The following is a 21,033-nucleotide window of genomic DNA, read 5'->3' on the forward strand; positions in this document are numbered from 1 at the left end:
CTCCTTTGGCGCACAGCTTTGAAGCATCCCGCATCCCGCTCGAAGGGTTCCCTGGCGCGCCCATATACCCATCCCAGATGGGAAGAGGACAGGCCCCCAACAGGCCCTCCGTACCACCCCTCTGCACGACAAACCTCCCGGCACGGGATAATTAAAGAGCCCAGTACGCCCAGGAATGCATGGCATTGTGGGAAATGCGCTGATGCCACAGGCAAGAAATTACAGGACCACGGCAGTCCAGGAGACGGAAGAATCACAGGAACAAAAAAAACACAGTGCACTTGCTACCTAGGACCAGAGGAATGATGACTCCAGTCAGTGCTGGAGAATGTTATGGCTTCCTGGCATAGCTCTTTGAAATGGGCATATCGTCCATTATGGTCATGTAAACATTATTTATTCATGTAGCAGATGTTCTTGGAATAATGATGCATGCAGTAAGGATTAACGCAAGTGTAAATACAGTGAGACGAGTACAGTAGTTGCTGTATTTGGATATGTACCGCTGCTGTTTATCCTCTGTTTTATTGGTACTCATTCTGTACCCATCTTTCTGCTTATCTTTCTCACAGCTTGTTTGAATGATATGCACATTATGTATATCGCCTTAATGGCTGCCTTCCCTGGAGAAGAGCATCTGGCAAATGAATGAATAATACAAGGAACTGACTGTAACACTGTCAAAATGAAATGCCATTGCACAGTTAATTTATTTCACTTGTACTACCTTCGGTAGATCAACTGAAAAATGGCCCTAACATCCTTCGGAAGCCAAGTGTGTACAGAGTCCAAAGGATGGCACAGTCAGAAGGGGGAGAATGATTATTTGACCAGGACAGTAGAGTTCACAGCTTTAATAACCACGGTGAGTCAAAACCACTTATATTTTTACAGAGGGCAGAATGTACCCAGGATCCTACCACCAACTTTGCCAATAGCAACATAGTTTTCCCAGGAGGTCTCCCATTTAAGTATTAACCAAACCCAGCCAATTCTCAACTTCAGCTGCCGTATGTGAAAAGGATACAGGGTGGCACAGCTACTGGGAAAAAAAGTCTATAATAAACAAATAAAATTGCTGATAAAGGCTACATATATAGCTGATTTAAAAGGCTGTCACGCATAAGTTCTGCAGCAAATTTGTTGAAATAAGACAGTGCAGTTCAAATACATATTCAGTAATACCCGGTTCTGGGAAGGTGAGGTTTCATGAACCCCCACCTCGGGGTGTGGGGATACAAGATGCTCCAATCACTGACTTGTTTGGACCAATAAAAAGTTTGTTTTTTCTCTTCACAGCAAAACAAAATTTGATTCCAAATGGTGAGTCACTGATTGCATAAGGCGGGTTCCTCCATGTTTTCATAAAGTCTCATTCTCCCATCACTGCCTAATGCCTACCCACTGAGTATTCCAAAAACACATTCAATTAGCACAAACTACAGAGTTAATGTTTGCTGAATCAATTTTAGCCAGTGAACACAAAGTCCTCTTTTTTTTTCCTCTTCTCTGTTTATCCCCAACTTGGAATGCCCTGTGATGCGCATACTGCAGCCCTCACCACTGAACGTCTGCTGTGAACTCAGGAGAGTGAAAACAAACATGTGCACTCCTCCAAAGCATGTGATGGGAGCTGCCTCTTCTTATCACGCTGCAGCTCCAGGTTTGCATAAAGAATATTTAATGTGGACATCAATGGGCCAACTGTTGGGTGCCCGAGTGGCCAGCAGGGTGCGCTGGTGCCCGGTAAGACACTATCATCCCAGCTGACTGAAACCTTTCCATCCACAGGGAACACTAGAAGCCAATTGTGAAATGCTGGCACAGCCCGGATTTGATACTGAATAGGCACCTTCGTGCACTAGAACAGTGCTATAACAAGATGAGCCACCCAGCAACCCTACCGTGGGAGTCCTCTCATTGTGGTCATGTGGTTTTTCTGCAGAATGCCAAACCTTTTTTCAGGGAGTGTCAGAGTAATGTAGACACCATGTTTATACGACGTCTGATAACAATAAAACTCTTTGTCTTTATTAGCTAGCTTTACCCTGGTTTCCTTGTGCTGTGGTATAAGGTTAACCCAGGGTTAATAAAACAACATTGGAACAAGTTGTGACTGACCTACTTACTAGTGCTAAACCATAAGTAAACTGGCCATGTAAACAAATGGAGCTGATTGGTTACAGTTTGCACCAAGGTGCTAGTATTTGTCACAGTCTGGCTTAACCTGGTTTTTCATAACCCTGCATAAAGTGAATATCCCTGGCCAACTTCCGCTCACTTTAACTCAGGTGGTACAAAGACAATGTGGTCTTGCTAATGTTAGCTAGCGACAAAGCCAAGGCTCAAATCAAGAGCTATGACACCTCTTGTGTTTTGTGTTGAGTACATTTACTGGCTGAGTCACTTTTGGAAGCCCAAAATTTTAACAGTGAAGTCTCATCATTGGGCGTGCATTCAGAACTTTGCTGTTGAATGAAAACTGAGGCTGACTCCCAACTTTTACACTCAAAAGCACGTTCTGTTGTCCCTGACTTCTGAAGTTGGGTTTAGCCGGAAGCAAAACAGAGAGCAAAGACGTCGTCAGCACCAACCCCTGGAGAAGCAATAAGAGTGTGTGATTAGTTCCCTTGGCTGGAGACCATAGTCTTCTACTGAGAGGGCTAATTGTGTTTCTGACTGTGTAGTGCGATCAGTAAGGGCTACAGTTTGCTAGCCACAGCTGCACTACCCATTTACAGTGGTGCCAGGAAGCTGGCAAAGTGGAACAATGTCTAGCTGTAGCTGCAGGAGTTCAGAGACGCACTTGAGTGTGCACTGTAGATGACGTTACCCCCTGGAATTGCACTTACTTCCTTAATCTGGGAACATTTGGCCTTTATCTCTGCTAGTTAACTGTAGCTCCTGTTGTGCGGCCCTGTTGAAAAAGTTTGGAATCATCAGGGTTTGAAACCGACGCAGTACTCACTCAATAACACATGCATGCCTTAGCTGCCTGTTCTCCAAGTCACTGGGGAAGGAGGAGGCGGGGGTGGGGTGTGTGTGAGGGGGATGAGGGGGATGGGGGGCCATCAGTGGCAGGGGCAGGGATCGCAGGGACAAGGAATGCCGAGCATGCGGAGAATCCTCGGACATGCAGCCAAAGGTTCAGAGCTCCGCGTGCTCAGGAAATTAGCCAGGGACATTAAGCAGGGGACTGGAGGAAGCCCATCGCCTTACCAGGAATTCATCTGGACAAACAGGGGATGTGCATCTGACACAGCATGGCAGGGCTTGCTTGCTTCGTAGAGACATAGAACGGCTCAGCTGTAGCTCCCCCTGTGGCAGCCTGTTTTAAAAATGTAGCTATATTTCAGACGAACACAAGAAGACTTAACCATGTCCTGACAATTATTTATGTGATCAAATGGAACAAAATTAATTCATTTTTATTAGAATACTAGGAAGGTAGAAAGTCATCTTGAGGTAGCAGGAGTCTGTTTTCCTGTGGTTTGTTAACTTCCTATGCTACAGAGAATACTGAACTGAATTTGACCTGCTTAAAAACTTGCAACACAAACAGAGAATGAATGCTGAGCATTTTAAAAGTGGTTGGACCAATGAGTCACTATTAGGAGTGTCAATAATTTGATAAATACTCCTTTTCTTTGGCAGGAAACTCATTTCCTCAAGCTATAACTCCACAAAAAGTGACAAAAATATACTTTATTGAGGTGCAGCAACAAATTATTCTGAAGGGTTTGATTGAATTGCATATGTCCTTGAACAGTCTAAGTGATTTAAGTTGGCACTTAGCCTAAGGATCACAGCTCAGCTTTATCTTCTGAGATAAACACCTTGAAGGCGCAGGTAGGTAAATTATTGTCTCCCCAGTGTTTATCTTTTCGCTTCATGATGAGAGCACTGGCGTGTTTTTGCCGTACAGGAGGTTCTGCACCCTCGGCGGTGTCCTAAATACATGTGCTTAGTTAATCAACTGTGTTTGTTGCTGCCGTTTCCATGGAGAGAGGGCCACGCTGGCCTGCATGCACTGCAACGGTCGTGTAACTGCCATGACCGTAGTTTGTCCAGGTGACCAGGCCATTAAGTGACAATGCAATCTAAGTGAATTCAAGAAGCTAATCTGAGTGGGTTGGTCAAAATATTTTGTGCTAATTTCTGGCCAGTGTGGAGACCAGCAAGACAGATAAAAGTGGTCTGTTTTATAGACTGTAATAGCCTACTGCAAGCTAACTGGCTAATGAGCAAGATATTTGCAAAAATTGGCAGAGTGTGAGCTTGGAAAATGTACACTTTGAAAAATTTCAGCATGATAACACACAGGATGTGCTCAGCCAAAACTACTTCCAGCTGAGTGCAGTATAGATATATAAAAACATATGTAACTGTCTATATAACGTGTCTTTGTGTTAAAAAAAATGATACAGAGAAAATGTATATTATCATGCACGAGTGCCACAGTGAAGACAGCAAACTTACATAAATTGTTAAGGCACTATAACAACAAACACAGAGTACACCAGTAATAAGAGATAAGTAAGTCTGATGAAAATTTAGTGTGAAGAGAGATGACAGGCCAGGTTTGGGGAGCCAAGATGGAGGCTACAGAGTTCTGCTGAAAAGATGGCATGGTGCCTAGACCTTTGAAATCCAATACGTTGCAACAGCAAGATTTACTGGCAGAAGTGCACTTTTGAAAACCTACTGGACATCTATCATTCATTTCAGTGTACTTTGTGTTGTAAATAACACGTAACACTTCTCATCACTGTTCTTCTGGTTGCAGTTTGTACTTCGTTCGTTAAGCGTGGACAAGTTTTTGCCAAACTTTCTTCTGTGCAAGTCTTTGCTAAACCTTTGCCCAGAAGGTGTGACCTCGGAACGGACCCCCCATGGGGGCATTTGAAACGCATCCAGGGCCAGCCATTAATGCAGAATTAAGTGCTGCAGGGCCTGTACCTCACAGCGGGAGCACTGATCTAAGATCAGCTTTTCATATCATATCACCTTATCCGTTACAAGATGACAAGGCAAAACTGGTCTGAGCCCAGCACTGCTGCTCAGAGACACTTTATGAATACTGTCCACGCCATCCTCTGTCCTTAAAAAACAAAACCGTGACTGCAATAGAAGCACTCATTACTGTAGATTCACTTAAGCACCTCCCATCTTTGATATTTAATTAAGGAATTGGTGCTCCGCTGTTTCATGCTCTGTCACCTTGTAATTATCTGAAGAAAAGCATTCTATTCACAGCCGTGGTGGCATTAGTGCCTCTTGTCTCCCTGTGATGTCGTTTACACTTTTGGGGAGGCCTCATTAGTAACTGCCATGCTGCTGCCACGTACCGCTTCTCACAACCAGCTTGGCCAGGAATGTGTTTTTGACACAATCTGAGTACCAAGCTAGCACAACATGTTCCCACACCTTTTTCCAACATTCCAGTATGGCTGTGCAAATTTGTGATGAAAACCAATATTCTTGCAACATTTTAGTTTCTTATTTATGTATTCTTTTGCCAACAACAACTTTCGAGCTATGTTCATAAATAGGTCTAGATCACATAGGTTCCGGTTTTTTCCACAAGGTTCTACAGATATTCTTGTAACCTGAAAAAAATCACACACAATATTTCCTCAACTTTTAGCACACTCTAAAAAAAGTTTTTACCAATGATATTTGGTGGTGTAGTGTTATGATTGATAGATGCTAGAGTAGGGTAACCTGGGCCTGGTTTCATGTACGTGGCTAACTGAGTTAACCTGATTAGTTGGTTGACACTTCAAGATAAATACAGGACTTTCAGTTTCACGAAGGGAGTTCACAATATAGCCAGACTTGTACCCAGGTAACAGTGTCCTAAGCCCAAACCTGCAAAAACTCAGGTCTAAGCTTAAGTTAGCATGATAACGTGAATATATTTCCCATATGTCGCCAGGTGAAATCTCACACACACACCAACAGCACAAATGAACACACCGCATGAGGCTAAATGCAGGAGCCATCATCGTAAGAACATTTAGAAGGGGCACACGTTTTTAGGGACCGACAAAATCCTTTAAGGCACTCAGATGATTATCTTCACGAGCGCTACCGATTTAGCCCTGAGGGAATTATTTACCTCCAGCAATTAATAGGACTGCACACCGCCAACAGAGCAAAGCAGAGCCCTAACAGTGACACAGACACTGTGTGTTGGGCTCTGCTTCTCACACTGGTACATTTTTATATGCCATAGACAATGCTCGGTTTATCCCAAAATATCAGCAATCTAATTGAATTAACTCAGCCATGCATGGGAAAGAGCCCAGATTTTTAAAACTCAAAACCATAACAGAAAAGGGGTTAACATTTTCAACATCACAGACCAATAACAAAACACTTCTACTACAGTGGCTATGATTGATTGACACAGCAAAACATTATAGATGAATCAGCGTTGTGTATTCTGCACGGGCACAAAACCAGGACTGTCCGAGACGTCCCAGAAGCACCTGGTTGGAGTGTGATGGTACGCTCTAAGGCAAGGACCAAATCAGGCCCCTGCCAGGAGCAGGTGTGGCTTGGAGTCCTATGGAATTGCCCAGGGAGGGAGGGAGTCAGTTGGAAACAGAGGTAGAAAATCCAGGTTCAGAATGTAAAAGTCATCCCCAGTATTTTGTTCCAATCACCTGGATTTGCTAATTGGCACAATTCCTCAGCCTGGAGGTAGAAATGTTTAGTGAAATACAGCTCGCTGAGTTCATAAGTGGAAGAAACACACGACAGGACCTTTACTTTCTGAACCCCTTTCCACTTCTGTGTTGGAAGGTTCATCCCCACCATGGTCTCTGAGGCTCATCTGCTTGATAAGGCAGCTGTTTCCCCCTGGCTGTACCAAATGTGCTGTTCTCTGCGGCTGGCTGCAAGCATTAGAGAGGGCGAATGTGTTTTAGCGTGCAGCCCTCCCGACTTGACCTCAGACACCGCAGCGACAGGATGGGCCTTCAGCTGTGATTACACATTCGGAGGAAAACTACATTTTCATCAAGAGTTCCGCCGTATGTTCTTACTGACTAATTGACAAAGGAATGTGAAAATGTGTCACAAAGTAACCAGTGAATCAGTGAAAAAGAAATGGGAGACGAACAGGGGACCGGGACAGGGAACGAGAAAGAGGCGGGCCTGCCTTCCATCCCGGGGGAGACTGGGTGCTGGGCGGCAGAAGGATCAGGAGAGCTCCAGTGCAGTCACAGTCCCACACCGCATTCTGTGTGCAGACAGAGAGAACTGCCTGCAGAACACCCGCCCCGCCCCGCCCCACCCCACCCCACCCCCCCAAAAACACATCTGGATGCAATCCCACTGCATTAGCAGGCCAGCTGTGGAGACCGAGCAGGCAGAGGGGGGTGGGGGCAGGTGGAGAAGGAGGGCGGTGGGGGAGGGTTGTGCATTCCCACACAACTGGAACCGGCTCCCTCTCTACAGCGGGCTGCCCCAGTCGGCCTGCCCAAACACACAACAGCAGCAAGTGCTAATTAAACGGCCAATTGAGCTGGGAGAAAACAGTGGAGGACGCTCGGCTCCGCACGCACACACACACACACACACACACACACACACTGTCCAACGTCCCGGCCACCTCGATGAGCTCCTCACTCCTCGTTTCTCACAAAGCCATGTTTGAACTGAAAATCCAGAATTAATCATGTGTATCTTTTTCATTTGTTGGAAGCGACAGATATGATTTCCAATATCATATATTCTCTTCAGCTGCACACATCTATTGAGTATTTTGTTAAACTACATGTATGGTAAAATATAAGTATGCAATTGAATGTATGAAGTATATTAATTATATTAATATATTTCACTAATTGTGAATAATTGTACAGTTCCACACTGACACAATTTCACATTCCATGTATTTTACTCACATTACAGTATGAAAACTTAGTTTCTTATATAAATCAGTTACATTTGTACTGTCATTCATTATTTCTCACTGATACTCATCTGAATAAATAAATGATAAATAAATACTATTTAAAAATCCTTGACAGAATACCTATGTCTCTTGTGGCCTCCAGGAGGTGCAGGTTCAAACAGAGAAAGCTGACAAATGACAAATGAAAGCTTGACACCTGCTCCCTGGAAGCTCAGAGCTGTGTGAAAAACATAAAAACAGGTAACATCCTTTGTTTGACCTACCCCTGTTAGAAAAAAAAAACTTAATTGCAACGGAGCAGTAAAGTTGAAATGAATAATAGCATTGTATAACAGAATGTTTTTTATTTATTTAATGACGATATTTACCCTTTTTATCATTCCAAATTTGTAAATGCGTCCAGATAACACTTTTTCACAGGAATATGTTGTCAATAAGTCTTTGTGACAATACGAAACAGAAAGCACATTCTCACAACGTAAAACAACCTAAAAATAGGTATTAAAAATGTAGCTTAACTGGACAGCTTCAAACATGTATAAATCAGCAATACATAAAGGTCATCTATTGTCAGCATGCTTGGCACGCCAGTGCTGCCATTATCCGTAGGTTTTGTTGTTAAATGCTCATTAAATTGTTCCAGGGTCCTAATAGATTAACGTTAAATAATAATGTGCAAGGCGAATTATATTTTAATGAGATTTTTAGAAAGTATTCGGAGGCGCCCTCAAAAACACTCGGACTGACTCTAAGTCTCGCGCTGGAAAATGTCATTCATCTGGTTCCATCAGAATTTGGCAGGAGGATCTCGAGCGTCACATTTCATGCGTAATCGCAGCCTGAGTGAGAACCGCCCAGTTCATATCGGTGATGATCAGAACCAGATTTTCACCCCAGGGTATAAACGGGGAAGTAAGAAAGCTGCAGAGCGTTTGCCATTTCACTAAAATATTCCCTGATGTCGAAGGTGCTTTGCTTCAATCTCACAGCATGCCACTGTCTTAAATTTAAACGCTAAATGTTCCCAAACCGGGATGCCAAACTTAACAGCCCGAGAATAGCCTAGCTTTTTCCTTCCATTGTCGGCTCAAATAAAACGAAGGAAAACAAGATATTTCTTTGAGCGTACATCGCTTCGCTCTGCGCTTTTGGGGCTGCAAGTTTTACCGCTCATAGGCTACGTCGCTGTGATGCTATCCGCGAAAATTCTGGAGTCATATTTCTTTCATCGTACGTCACCTGATGGGACCAGAGTCATGTATTAAATAACATATGGCTCTGGGTGTAGCAATGCCCTTGCCAAACGCATACTGACCGGGTGCATTAAATCAGGCTTCAGAACAGCACTGTTCTTGGCTGGCATCACCCCAGCAGTTACCCTACGCCACACACGCACTCCTCTCGGTTTGGGGGCAAGTAGGACAATTTCATAATAATCCGGAGCAATCTGCCCTGCGCCAGTCAGCAGGGCCGGTTTAAGACTACGTGGGGCCCCGGCAGTTTTTACCTCCCCACCAAAAAGAAAAAAAGGAGAATACCACAGAAAAGTGTAAGTGCTGGACATATAAGTTACTCACACAGCAAATGTGGCTAAATCAACAGCAGCTCATTATTGCTACTATAAGACAATTGCACGACAGAGGAGCAACACCCTAACGTTAGGCTACTGCACATTGTTTGGTATTATTAGCTGGCGAGCAAGCTAGCATCAACACAAACAAAATAAGACAACTGTACAGTTCTTAAAAACGTGTGCACTTCCTTATATGTCCATTCTGCGTGTGTATCCGAGTATCCGGCAAGCAATTGGCTACTTTCAAGATCAGATGTTGTTATTGGCTGATGCAGTTAAATGTCCAATGGGGAGGGTTATTGATTGTGGCACAGGAGCATTTCATATATTTAGCAGTCCAAAAATGTTTATAGCTGCCAGTGTTCAAAATAACCCTAGAATGAATTTCGTATTGGTGAAATGAAAAGTCATTCAAATTGTGGCCAACCCCTGTCTTGTCATCATCCTGATTATTTAATTCTGATCCCTCCAAAGACAGTGATTACACAGAAGAGGGATTTGGCTAATTTTTAAAATTGTATTACAAACAAGCATTATTTTTTTGGCAAATTAATGAGTTATATGTTGTTATTTGATTATACTGCAGCATTTATGACATGAGAAAGAAACTGTCAACATGTTTTCTAAAAAGTTGCCAAAACTTTTTGACCTCCCTAATAAATCAGTTTGTGCAGCAGACATGGCCATAGAACATATGCCGCAGAACAGCTCTGTGGACATGGCTGTGGCACGCACATCACGTCTTCACGGCATGTCGAAAAGACAAAAAACGCAAAAGAGAAACAATGGTAATGCATGCGATCCATTCATCCACAGTCTGGCTTTAAACATTTTTATTTTATTAATAATGCTTTAATTTCCAGCTTGTGGCCCCTAAAGTGCTGGGCCCCTGGGCCCATTGTGGCGAGAGGACCCTGCCTGTCAGTGCATTCCATCATGACACAGGGTTGTAGGGACAAATACTACTGTGATTGCCACATTCCTAACGCTGAGGTCTCGTGCAGGTCATAGTATTATGCTGCAGCGCTCATGGGTACCCCAATGAACATGATACATTTGAGTTGTACTGAAGAAGATAAACTTGCATTGACAGATACTGAACACTTCGGGAACCTCGGGTCTTTCATTGACCAATTATTTGTACTTTACCTTTCTGTTGTTATATAAAATGAATAGATGTGTACAGTTATTTAAATGTTTTTTTTTAATTTAAAAAAAAAATTAAGTTGTTTTTGTTTGAAAGTGGTAAAGCTTTCATTGGCAGAGACTGTTTAGCTGGGAATCTCTTGTAACCTCAAAGAAATTAGCCCATGCCTGCAGTTTTTATTTTCCCAGAGAATCACCCATGGAGCCCCGTAAATAAAATATGCACAGACAGCTCTGAATACCACAGAAACATTGCACAAATTATACAGCTGAAGTGGACCCATTTTCGTCCTGTTTCCAAAGCAAACAGGTTGAAAGAGAACAAACAAAAATCAAAAGGATTTTTTCCCCTCAATATCCTCGCTAAACCCGGTGTTGTTGATGGATTGATCTTGGAATGACTCAGACAGGAAACGGCTGATCTCCTCTGAGCACGAAAAAACTATCCCGACGTGATTCGTTTTTCTGGAATACGCTGTATTACATTCCATTCGAACCGAATGAAGACCACAGCCAAACTATCTAATCCACAGCTCCCAACTCTCCTCTCCTCCCTTTTTTTTGGGGGGGGGGGGAGGGGAGGGGAGGGGGGGATTTCAGCTTGAGGAAGATACGGGCAAGATGTGGCCTGTTTCTCATGACATCTGCTTATCAGCCGAGTCCTTGTCGTGGGCTCTTATCTGGGGGAACAGAGAGATTCCCGCAGAGATGGCGGCGCAGACAAAACAATCTCCCATTGTGCGTATTGGCCAAACTCAGCGGAGGGAGTTCATAAGGCCCCGAGAGCAGAGCAGGGAACAGCTCACCAGATTTATTGTGTGGGACGGCCCTACGTCTGCAGAGCTGGTACAGAGTCATCTCAGAATGGCGGAGTAATGCGAAGCCGCTCTGCGTGCTGCGATCACGGTCGTCGTTTCAGTGCACGACGTTTTCCTAGTTCTTTCTCAGTTTGGAACAGCCTCCTGAGTCACGGTTATACCACCTGCATCCTGTGAGGGGTGCTGAAGCTGAAGAACGCACACCTCTCTAAAGTGCTCACTATCACAAGCCAGTGACTACTTTCCACTTTCCAACCCTTACAAAAACAGAATATACGGCATTTTACTGCATATATATATATATATATATATATATATATATATATATATATATATATGTGTGTGTGTGTATATACATGCACACACACACACACACACATCCAGTATAAGTATTTTGGCAATTGTCAAATACACATAGTGCAGTCCATTGGAATATTTGGACAGTGACACATTGTTCTTGGCTCTGTACTCCAGCACATTTGATTTGAAATGAATCACTGAATACTGTGGGATCTGTGTAGGAAATTACAGCCCTTTGTATAAATAGTCCCCCCGCTTAGGGGACCAAAAGTAATTGGACAAATTAACATAATTTATAAGACATCATATATAGCACTCGGTTGTAAAAATCCCTTGCATTCCATGACTGCCTGAAGTCTGCAACCCATAGACATCACCAGGCACTGGGTGTCTTCCCTGGTGATGCTCTGCCAGGCCTGTATTGTAGCCATGTTCCATTTTTTCTTGGGGCTTTCTGGATTTAGTCTTGTCTACAGCAAGTGAAAAGCATGTTCAATTGTATTCAGGACTCGGCCAGTCGAGAACATTTCTTTTTTGGCCCTGAAAAAACTCCTTGGTTCCTTTAGCAGATTGTTTGCGCTCATTGTCCTGCTGCAAGGTGACGTGGCGTTCCATGAATTTTGAGGCATTTTGTAGGATCTGAGCAGATAAGATGTTTCTGTAAACTTCTGTATTCAGTATACTCCATGTTCCATAGATGAGGTGGCATGCTTTTGATCATGGGCTGTTCCTTTCTTTCTCCACACTTTCAACTTTCTATCACTGCAGATTAATACTCATCTCATCTGTCTGTAAGACTCCAGAGATTTTTATGTTCTTTTTTAGCAAGCTCTAACCTGGCCGTTCTGTTCTTGAGGCTTATCAGTGGTGTGCATCTTGCGGTGAACCCTCTGAGGTTGTGCTGGTGTAGTCTTCTCTTTATTCTCTTGAAACATCTATGCCTGCATCCTGGGGAGTCTTCTTGATCTGTCTGACAGTTGAAAAGGCATTTTTCTTTACAATTGAAAATATTCTTCAGAAATCCACAGTGGTCTTCCGTGGTGCACCAGGTCGTTTGCTATTGCTGAGCTCACTATTGTGTTCTAGCTTCTTAATAATGTATCAAACAGTTGATTTTGACAGAATACAATATTCTGGCTATGTCTCTGATCAATCTATTCTGATTTCACAGCCTCATGATAACCTGGTTGACTGGCACACTTCTATGGTCCTCATGTGGAGAGATAACAGTAACAGATTATGTTTCCTCATTGCTTTCTTTATGGTCTTATTGGTACTTTTTGGTGGTAATTAGCCAGGGGCCATCCCTATCAAGGGGATGCGAGTCATGTCAGGAAACGTACAACCCGAGTACTAGAAAAACTAGCCACGTGACAGAAAATAAAATGCATTTTACCAGAGCATGACACTTCCACTGTCTGCCAAGCTGTTTCTGAAGTGCAGCCGTGTCACCCTCGCGACTGGAGGTTTCGTCACTGTGCGTCTGAGCGAAAAGCTGATGAATTCTAAGTTGTGATCACGGCTGAAGTTGGGAACATTACACGTGTGTGGGCTTTCTTATTACTATATTACAAACTTCTAAATTCACGTATTTAAAAAACTATTTCACTGTATATTATGTATCACATTACAATTTCATATTACATAGCATGCTTGGAGATTCAAGGCCCTCCTTCCACTGTCACTGTGAAACCAGGATAATTGACAATTTAAGTTTCTGTTAACCGAAAAACTGTATGGTTACCAGACCTGAACCACGTATTTATCCCTTTATTTTAACCCTTTAGACGCCAGAACAATTCCTGCATTAATGTGGCATTAAGATTCATGTTTTCATATTTATATATGAAATAAAATTATGCATAAAATAAAGTGTCTGTTTTATGAGTTTGCAGTGACACCAAAAACACTAGCGACATAACTTTATGTGAAAAAACACTGTATTTCCATATACCATTTTCATAAATTATTACGTCACAGTACGTTTTGTCACGTGTGCTTTGACTGCACAACAAGGAGTTTCTATTAGCTCAGTAAATCCATCCATTTTATCTGATAAATGGTGATTGTTTTATTTGTGATCTACTATCACATATAAATATCGAAATAATATTCTCTTAATTTCACATTAGAAATAAGTACTTGCAAAAGAAAATGCTTATGGAAAGTCTACAACCCATTCACCTTCTGTTGTTTTTCTGTAATGACTTTCAATCTTATGCCCGCCATTTTAAAGGTTTCACCAAATCTATGCTAAAGCTCCCCTCTGTAGCAAAGGAGTGGTGAAACTTTTAAAAGTCCCTCTATAAGATTGAAACTCTTTACAGACATCTGCAGATACAACAAAATGTGAACATGGTTTGTGGATTTTTAAATTTGCATAGGCAGTATATTTGATCTTCACAATGTTCTTTACAAATGAAATAAAGCAAAAAATGTATCTACTCAAATTTGATTATAATTTTGAATTATATCAATAATGTGTGCGGCACGAATGCACTGGTTCTTGCGTCTAGGTTTGAGATGACAGTACCACCAAAGCAAGATTGATAATTGAATGGCACAATCACAAAAGGAAGAAACCAAAGGGAAAACTGCCCTAAGAGTTAAAGTCTGTGAATGCGCATAAGACTGGTCCCACTTAGTTTTACTGGTCCAAATAATTAATAATCTGTTCATGCCTCCCTCCCTCCCTTTTCGATACCATGGCTATATTTCTGCACTATGAGGTCACTGCGACTGTGATGTGTTCCACAGCTTTGCTCATAATTTATTACGCCATGATTGGATTTAAACAGCATGGTCCTATTGACCTTTTGTTGTGGACGAAATGTTTAAACTCAGCCTCTGTGGATGGTTGCCAGAGCAGCTGCACACCCAGCGTTGAGGAAAACTGAATCACTCAGCAAATGAGATGTTTTTGAAGGCCTTAAAGCTTTCCAAGACTTAACAAGATCCCTATATGGGGGAGGGAGTGATTTGGCTAAAATAACATTAAATATAATACTGTAATATTGCCAGCAGGACAGTAAATTCTGAAGTAATGTGCGTTTATATAAGAATGTAGTACCACTGTGGGAAAATCTTGTCGTTTTCTCCAATCAAATGCACGGTTGCATGTGTATCTGAGCTTAAGAGCTCACATATGGGTGGATGCTAAGCCGGTACAGAGCACATAGAGAGGACACGGGACGGCTAACACTGAGGCCCGATCACAACTGTGCCAGAGACTGACTGTGGGAAAGGAAGTGTGCCCACAGGGAAGGCAGGCAGCAATAAAAGCAGGATGCTCCCTGCAATGATGGATATCACAAGCAGTCTGTGCGTGTGTGTGCGTGTGTGTGTGACTGTGTGTGAGTGTGTGTGTGTGTGTATGTGTGTCTGTGTGTGTGTCCATGTGTGTGTGTGTGTGAGTGTGTGTGTGTATGTGTGTGTGTATGTGTGAGTGTGTGTGTGTCCATGTGTGTGTGTCTGTGTGTGAGTGTGTGTGTCCGTGTGTGAGTGTGTGTGTGTGTGCGTGTGCGTGTGTGTATCCGTTTGTGTGTGCATGTGTGTGTGCGTGTGTTTGCGTGTATGTGTGTGTGAGTGTGTGTCTGTGTGTGAGTGTGTGTGTGTGAGAGAGCGCATGGGCATGTGTATGATCGTGTACGATTACAGACAAAAGATATTAGTATGTACATCCAGCTCGAGTTGGGTTCAGGTACAGGATAAAAAAAAGATCAAACTTCAAAAAGGAAAAAATATCCCCACACCGATTTTAAAAGCCTCCAAGAATTTATTGAGTTAACAACACAAAGTTTCGGTATTGTGTGTATTACTACAAGGCTGTAAAAAACATACAACATAAGTAATGAGCCATATTACATGCTCAAAAATAGTAAATATATTCTTTCATACTAATTCAATTTCTCAGAGAAAAAAGTTTTTTAAAAGTAGCCTAATATTATTTCTCAAAAAGATAGATGCCAAAGTATTGGCACCTGTGTTTTCAGTACTTGCACCTTCACTGTGAAGGATAAAGCTACTGACTGATCTCCTATAGATGAACAAATGGGGGATTTATATTCCTCCATATACAATCTTCCAAGAGCCTTCATCCTTCAGATCCTTCTGAAGCCATTCAGATTAAGCACCTTGCTCACAGGTGTAACAGAAGTGCGTCGCCTGGGAATCGAACCTACAACAAAGCTGCAAGCCCATTTCCCTAAGCACTATGCCATTCTGCTGCCACAACTTTGCCCCAACTTTTGCAAGGAAGAGTGGAGAACATGAGACAGTTGTTTTTCTAGCATCGCTCATTCTGAAATACTAGGATCGATGGAGAGGTATTGAATATGGACTCTGTCAATGACGACTACAGCTGGCAGCCCAGCGGTGTGAAAAAGACCCCACGCTCAGGGAGGGAGGGAGTCAGTCGGCTGGGATGACCTCATCACTCACCAGCAACCCATCCCATAGGTCATCCAGGTGACTGGTTAAGGTGCACAACGTTTTCTGAATCATGTCCGTACGGGCCCAAGTGACGAACTGCGGCACAATAAGAAACAACACCTGACATCGCATTTCGGAGGAGAGCACGCGCTCCTCTGCGCTGTCCCAAAATGATAGCGGGGGCTACCGTACGGAGGACGCCGAAGAATATGATTAAGCCTTTCAAACTGGGAGAAAAATAGGGAGACAAAATGTGTGAAGGCACTCTGACTTAAAATGAAATGCAAGCATTTTAATTATCTACACCAACAATGCTTGGCAAGTGCATGACTGAAAGTACTTCACCAATTATAAGTTAAAACCTCTAATTGTGAAGGTAAAACCTCTCGTTAGCAGTTCACTGTAAGTCAGAATTAGGTATGCGATTTTGATCCTGGGCACAGTGCGGGATGAGAGCCAGTAGATGTGTGCATTCCCTGAGCGCCGCAGCCGAGCTAGCCGATACCCAGCGGTGACGGAGAGGCAGAAAGGCAATGCCCGCCCTTCCAGGAAGAGAGCCCTGTTTAGCAATGTTCCTGCGATCATGCAAGGAGTCAACGCTGAGAGATGAGCTCGACACGCTTTTCCAGCTCACTGAAGACCGCGCCAAAGACCGTGGACAGCTCCCCCGGAAAGACGTCCCTCCTCCGGCTGGGCAGCTGTTCACACAGGCCTTCCCCCCGACCCCCTCGTTGTTTTAAGCAAAACTTCACCTGCCGCTTCCTTCAACCCCCCCCCCCCCCCGGTTCGACAACCAGCAAACCGACACCACGGGGGTCCCACTCGCAGCTGGGCCAATCACAGCCCCCGCCTGTTTCCTCGGAGACAATTAGAGAGCGCCAGCGACGCTGATAACGCCCGAGGAATGCAAAGCATGCACAAACAGTGCGAACGCCCCCTCCCCCATCCGCTCGACTCCGTGACCCCACCCGCCCCAACCCCCCCCCCTCCTTTTCCCTCAGTCTCCGGGATCACAGGCTGCACAAATGACTCCCAGCTGTGGTGATCTGAGCTGTGAGCTCAGGCTAAATGTTCTGCTTTACAGATTCTGGAATCCCAATTAACAAAAAAAAAAAAAAAAAAACAGTCTAATAAAATCTGGAACCACCGTGGCGTGAACCAGCGTAGGCAGAGCGACACGGGTTCCCGGGAAAGGCGGGAAACTGGGAATCGGCGCCTGGCAGTGGTGTTCTGTGTTCCACGTTGGTTGCTCCTGCTGTTAATTAACTATTTAAACACACCTGCAGGTAACAGGAACAGGTCTGCCAGTATATTTAAATTCATGTTGTGCAACTCTCACCTGAAATGAGAATACATCCGACTACATATGCTAACAAACAGACAATTCCACTGTGTTTTTTTTAAATCAGGCACCATACGGGACGCTATTTAAACATTAATTTTGTGCAGTCATAACCGACAATGCATAAGACAGCTGAGCGGATAGACAGCATTCCTGTTTCACCACAGCGGACTGAGTCTGTGCTCTCTGTTTGAGACTAACATCCTGACAATCTAAACAATGTAAAACAGTGACCACCTATTATGAAAATGTATCATATACATTGTGACATGAAAAATGTCATATAAATACTTAAAATATATTATATACATGATATACCATATATTGTTATTGCTAATATGAGGTTATATTCGCTGTAATATAATTCCAAAATCTGCAGAATACAATGAACAATATGCGGAATTTTACAATGTATATCACAACGTTGTACGTCGCAGTATTTTGTTTATATACCTTTAACTGCATTTCCGCGTGTTCTGCAGTTCCATACGAGCGCAGCACCTCTGTCGAATAAAAGGCTTTCCGTTGGAAAAACCCAAGATTCCGATTTAGACCGGACTCAATTACAGGGCAACATCTGAAGAACAAACAAACATACCTACTGCAAAAATATCCCAGGGAGGGAAGTGAAGGGCGCGCGGCTAAAAAAAGAAGCGTGCAGAAGGGTGAGCCGTTATGGGCTGGTAAGAGGGGTCGCTTTAGGTTAGACATAAAGATAGGTTGTGTTCGGATGCAAGGCAGTAAGCGGAAATGCAGGAGGGTAAATAAAGACGTTTTATACGGTATCGCTGCTGTGGCAAGTACGTCTTCCACCCTCCCTTTAAACATATTGTGTATCTTTTAACTTTTCCTACCATCGGGACAAAAAAAGCTGAATGCCTTCAAATGTTGAAACCAAAATGCAAGATGCATAACAGTCATATTTTAAATACGTTTTAGTTACCCGCTTATATTTAACACAAAATGTAGAGAAATATGCAATATACTGTATATGCCTGCCACATATTAAAACCAACAATGTTAATTATTAAATAATCTTAATTATCTAATTCAAACATTTAACAACACATACATTTCATGAGACATATTTATTAAAACGCACAGATTTCATTTTTATTCAAAAAGCTCATGTACAATCATATTTATAAACATATGTTTCGGATTTAATTTGTAGCATACATACATTGCCGTATTTTTAATCTTTAGTAAGGGACGCGTCGAAGCCCCACTTCCACGGTTCATTTGAGGACAGATAAACTGCTGCTGCAGCTTGAGCGTGAGATTATTTATACACACTTGCAAGGAAACCAATAGGGATTGATTTCCATATGAACTCGGTAAATGCATCATCGTCTCAAATGAATTTTTTTATGTTTCCCCCCTCAGCGTTACCAAGTACAGTTGCAGCCTGACGTATTTTGTGCACGTGTTGGTGAAATCACGAGTGATATCACGTTTTGTGCCAGGAAGAAGCAAGTATGACTGTTTTATTTTTACAGCAAATTGGAAGTTGTCTTTCTCCAAATGCGCCTACAGCAAGAGAAATGGTCAAGAAAGCATTAAATATAAACTTGTGAGCCTACAGAACTGACATTCTCCGAAGCCACTCCTCTTGGACATAGGCCCAGTAGACAGCCTGAGTGCATTTCAGTACATTGCTCAAGAGGGACAGCCTATTTCCTCTCCATTATGATCTATTGGAACTGATTGATATTGAAAACAGAATGGTGAAAGTAGGATGTCAAACTATGATGCATTTGTAAGCTAGCCTTGTCACCAAATGGATCTACTTAGATCCCAATGGGCACTAATACCTCTCATTAATATTAATGAATCCATTTCAATAATTATGATTATAAGGAGGAAATAGGAGATACTCTAACAAATTGTGTGTTGCACAAACTACTACTATTATTATTATCATTATTGTGATATAATTGTTATATTGCAATAATTTAAAAAACATATATTTTCTTGTTTTTCTGTGCACAATAGTGTGCCTCTAATGTGTCAGTAATTAGGATATTAATGTCTGGTCAGTAGCACATTCCATTCTATCACATGTGCTGCTGTACACAACTGAAGGACTTTGTGTCCTAGGCACCCTTCTGCCCATCCCCCGCTCTCCCCACACCATAACCCACCGTAAGCACATTCCCTCTACCATGGAACACAAAGGCCCAGGCAGTGTGTGGGCCGTGACCTGCCTTTGATATGGGCTTGAGTCACCTAGCAGTGTGGTTTGCGGTCGGGACCCTTATGTCTGTCTGTTGCCCAACACACCCACTCTTTCCCCCTGTCTGTCTTTTCTCTCTCTCTCTTTCCCTGTCTCCTTGGTTCTTTTTCCTGCCTGTTGTTGCCTTGGTCCACCACCAGAAAACTGGCCTCTCTGTCTCTCGGCGCACCCTCCCCCATCAACCCGCCCACCCCCACTCAGTCTCAACCCCCAAAAACTCTCATTTTGACCTTGAACCCACAACCTCCTGTCTTGGAATCTATATAGCCTTGTGCCTCCATTGCTGTGAACAGAGTCCAAAAGCTGTTTGACTCTATGGGAAGAAGATTAAGCCGGGGGAAAAAAAACCCCAGTTGGTGTGTTATAACTGTACCCAACTAAGACCAAACATAGGTTTCGTGTTCACAAAACAAATCTTTTTAACCTTATAATTACTTTCTTCAGTCGGACCAAAAATTAGCTTCTGTCTTTTTCCAATACTCAAGTGCTTTAGTAAGCGGCAGTGAATACAATGATGAAAGAGTTTGCACTTTGAATGTGAAACCTACGTTCTTAGAAGATTAAGCAGAAGCCCTCATTATAGGGGGGGGGATTTGAAAGGTTGAGGAGGCAAATGGACACTGTTTTAATCAGAGCAGCTCCCATCTCAGTTTCCTACAGTGTCTGAGGAAATAATGGAGAGTTTGCACCGGGCTCTGCGGCGGCTCTTCAAAGCAAGCCTGTGGCCAGCGTAAGCTGTCATTAAAGGGTCCGAGGCAGCGGAGTTTCACAAACGAGTCACCAAGCCTTCCTTCCGCAGCAGCGCCTTAATAAAAGGTTTTATGGGATGCCCCCGCTACATGGCAACACCTCCCTCTGTCAAGAACCAGAACAGCTGTGCCGTGACACCGTCGACCATTTGCGCACTTTTTTTTACTGGAGTATCTTTGAAGCGAATCAAGAGAAGAGCAGCAGAGCGGGAGAGGAAGTTACAGGTTTTTTTTTATTTATTGAACCACAAAACAACAAACTGGCTGAGGATTGCATACACAACCACAGCATCACCATACGCTGAAAAACAAATCAAACTAAATCAAAGTTGGAATGCACACTTTTTTTGTAGACTTCTTTTATGTTTAGTAGTAAGGTTACAAATTTTTTTAAAGGAATTTTAAAATATGTTAAACAGTTTTGACTTCATAAGTATTTTGTCATCAGAATGATTAAATGTAAATAAAACTGACATTCATACTGACTTGTCAGAATAGTAGAACACAAACT

General features: G+C 42.9%; 1 long non-coding RNA gene across 2 annotated transcripts in view; it reads right to left on the bottom strand.

The window, feature by feature from the left end:
* Nucleotides 1–760: 760 nt before the first annotated feature.
* LOC118211713 overlaps nucleotides 761–21,033 on the bottom strand; it is a 64,221-nt gene continuing 43,948 nt past the window's right edge. The window contains exons 1-4 of one of the 2 annotated variants that reach the window (XR_004762066.1): nucleotides 17,991–18,147; nucleotides 3,220–3,328; nucleotides 2,853–2,917; nucleotides 761–2,596 (exon numbers count right to left, since the gene is read on the bottom strand). This is a non-coding gene — a long non-coding RNA (uncharacterized LOC118211713). Of the gene's footprint in view, nucleotides 2,597–2,852; nucleotides 2,918–3,219; nucleotides 3,329–17,990; nucleotides 18,148–21,033 lie in introns of those variants that run through there. The other variant, XR_004762065.1, reaches the window with a different exon arrangement.

This window comes from Anguilla anguilla, chromosome 13, assembly GCF_013347855.1.
Source record: "Anguilla anguilla isolate fAngAng1 chromosome 13, fAngAng1.pri, whole genome shotgun sequence".
NCBI lineage: Eukaryota > Metazoa > Chordata > Actinopteri > Anguilliformes > Anguillidae > Anguilla > Anguilla anguilla.